Raw genomic sequence first — 3,613 nt, forward strand, 5'->3', positions numbered from 1 at the left:
CATTTCCCTCCCTCTATGTTTCCCATTCCCTTTTCTCCCTAACCCTCTCTCTTTCTCTTTCTTTCTTTCTTTCTTTCTTTCTTTCTTTCTTTCTTTCTTTCTTTCTTTCTTTCTTTCTTTCTTTCTTTCTTTCTTTCTTTCTCTCTCTCTCTCTCTTTTTTTTCTTCTTCTTCCTTCCTCCCACCGTCTCTTTCTCCCTTCACTTCCTTTCTCCCTCCCTTCCCCTTTCTATCTCTCCACCTCTCCTACCTTCCCTCCCTCTCCCCTTCCCTTCCTCGTCCCTCCCTCATTCCATCCCTCCCTTCCTTGTCCCTCCCTCCTTTCCTCGTCCCTCCCTTCCTCGTCCCTCCTTCATCCTACCTCCCTTCCTCGTCCCTCCCTCCCTTCCTCCTTCGTTCTCTCCCCTCCTTCCCTTTCTTGCCCCTACCCGCCCCTACCTCCTTCCCTCGTCCCTAACTCCCCTCCCTCCCACCTTCTACTCTCCCTCCATGTCACTAAGCCAGCCCCTCTGTAAAGCACCCCCACCTCCCTGCCGCCCCCTCACCCCCCCCACCACCACCCCTAACCTTGATTCCACGACAGGCAAGGCGGCTCAAGAACAGGAAAGTGACCCATGTATAATTTATATATTGTAATCCATCTAGACCGACATCCAGGTTAATGGGATTCAGACTGGGTGTTTGACAGGTAGAGAGGCTTATTGAGTCTTTCAAATAAAAGGAAACAAACGCGTGGATTCGCACGTAACGACATGAGGTCAACGGAATAATGATTTTTTTTCTCCAGTCTTCGTTCACTCTTTACGGATTTCCGAACTTCGTGTCGCTGGAGAGGTGTGGTTGCTTCCCCTTAACAGGTCTACGCAAAATAGTAATACTAATAGTAATAGTAATAGTAATAGTAATAGTAATAGTAATAATAATAATAATAATAATAATAATAATTATTATTATAATAATAATCTTTCTTATTATTACAAAATAACAATTCATAATAACAACGGCAACAATAATAATTTCATATACAAATAATAACATTAACAATATAATAAAAACGTATATAGGCCAACATATAACGAAATATACTGACAACTGCTTGCATGAAGATTGGCTCCCAAAGGTTTTAAATCACACGGTCCACCCTCCTCCGAATCCCCCACCAAAACCGACACCCCCACCTACCTATCCCCACATACACCCACCCACCCACCTCTACCAGACCCACGCCCGGCCGCCGCTCGCACACACCCCAACGCATATGCTTCTGGGAGAGCCTAGGGGGGAGGGGGGAGGGGGGAGGGGAAGAGCCTCAAGCACACCCGGCCGGACAACAAGTTCACAACACGCTCTTCCCGACACGCTCTTCCTCCCTTTTCCCTTCGCCGCCCTAGAGCTTTGGAGAGCTGCCAAGGAGCACCGCCCAGCACCTTCGGACGGGTGGGCTCTCGGCGGATCTTCGGGGGAAAGGGTGGGAGAGGGGATGGGGGAGAGGGGAGAGGGGAGAGGGGGATAGAAAGGGAGAAGTAGGAAAAGAGTGGCATTAGAAAGGAAGGGGAGGAGGAAACGGGAGAGAGGGAGGGAGACCTTTAAAACCCGATATATGTCTTCGAGCTCAGCTTTTTTTTCTTCAGACATAACAAACAAAAGAAAACAATAAATAATGAATCAAATAACACACATACATAAAAAATACACACCAATGACCAAAATTTCACAAAAGCATTTATTAAAAAAAACATTAAATTTATTTAAATTAACACGATAAAAAATACCCCCCCCCCCCAGAAGCCCTCCAGGAAGCCGAAGAGGCGGTCGCGCTTCACCTTGGCTCCCCGTCCGTCGCCCGCGCGCCGCCCTCGCATGATGGATGGGCGGCGTTGCCCCTCGCTCGAGATGCCCTTCGTCGGCGCCCTTCCACGGGGACCTTCGCCTCTTGCACCCGTTCGCAGTGCCTCCTACGCCTCCGCAGAATTATAGACAGACAGGCGAACAGACAGGGTGTCATACAGACAGACAGACAAACGTAAACAGACAGTCAGCCAGAAACAGGCAGATACACTTAGAGAAAATTAAACAGAATTAAACGTAATATAAGAAAAACAAAATCTAAACGTAACAAACAGGTTGATTCCACCACCGTCTCGCCAACAACACTAAGTACTCCAATGCAACATGCATCTCGCGTGGCCAAAGAGGGAGGGAGGGAGGGAGGGAGGGAGGAAGGGAGGGAGGGGAGGGAGGGAGGGAGGAGAAGGAGAGGGAGAGGGAGAGGGAGCGGGAGAGGGAGAGGGAGAGGGAGAGGGAGAGGGAGCGGGAGAGGGAGAGGGAGAGGGAGAGGGAGAGGGAGAGGAGAGGGAGAGAGAGAGGGAGAGGGAGAGGGAGAGGGAGAGAGAGAGGGAGAGGGAGGAGGGAGAGAGAGAGAGGGAGAGGGAGGAGGGAAAGGGAGAGGGAGAGGGAGAGGGAGAGGGAGAGGGAGAGTGAGAGGGAGAAGGGGAAAAGGGAGAAGGAAAAAGGGAGAGAGGAGAGAGAGATTGGGGAAAAAGAGAGAAGAGAGAGGGGAGAGAGGAAGAGAGCGCGAGAGCGAGGAGAGCGAGAGAGAGAGCGAGAGAGAGAGAGAGAGAGAGAGAGAGGAGAGAGAGAGGAGAGAAAAGAGAGAGAGAGAGGAGAGGAGAGCGAGAGAGGAGAGAGAGAGGCGAGAGGGAGAGAGGGGAGAGAGAGAGCGATGAAGAGATGAGATGCCGGATGAGAGCGAGAGAGAGAGAGAGGGGAGTGAGATGAGGAGAGAGAGAGAGAGCGAGAGAGGGGAGAGAGAAGAGAGAGAGAGAGAGGAGGATTGAGGGAGAGAGTAGAGAGAGGAGCGGAGTGAGGAGAGAGAGAGAGAGAGAGAGAGAAGAGAAGACGAGAGAGTGTGAGAGAGGAGAGTGAGAGAGGAGAGAGAGAGAGAGGGGACCCGTTTGAGAGCGAGAGAGAGAGGGGAGGGGAGAGAGAGAGAGAGGACTGAGAGAGAGAGAGAGAGGAGAGAGCGAGAGAGCGAGAGAGGAGAGAGTGAGAGAGAGAGAAAAGAGAGAAGAGAGAGAGGAGAGGGGAAAGAGAGACGAGAGAGGAGGAGAGAGAGAGAGAGAGGATGAGAGAGAGAGAGAGAAGGGAGAGAGAGAGAGGGGAGCGAGAGGAGAGCGAGAGAGGGGTGAGAGAGAGAGGGAAGGAGAGAGAGAAGAGAGAGAGAAAAGAGAGAGAGGAGAGAGAGAGCGAGAGAAGCGAGCGAGAGAGGAGAGAGAAGAGAGAGAGAGAGAGAGAGAGCGAGAGAGGGAGAGAGAGGAGCGAGGGGAGAGAGAGAGAGAGCGAGAGAGGAGAGCGAGGCGAGAGAGAGAGAGAGAGTGTGAGGAGAGGGAAAAGAGAGGGGAGGAGAGAGGAGAGAGAGGAGAGAGAGGGGAGAGAGAGAGAGGAGAGAGAGCGAGAGGAGAGAGAGTGAGAGAGAGAGAGAGAGAGAAAAACGAGAGAGGGAGAGAGAGAGAGAGAGGAGAGAGAGAGAGAGAGAGAGAGAGAGAGAGAGAGAGAGAGGGGAAGGGGGAGAGAGAGGAGAGAGAGAGGGGGAGAATAGCAGGGATTAGCATTCT

This window comes from Penaeus chinensis, chromosome 15 (genome assembly GCF_019202785.1).
Source record: "Penaeus chinensis breed Huanghai No. 1 chromosome 15, ASM1920278v2, whole genome shotgun sequence".
NCBI lineage: Eukaryota > Metazoa > Arthropoda > Malacostraca > Decapoda > Penaeidae > Penaeus > Penaeus chinensis.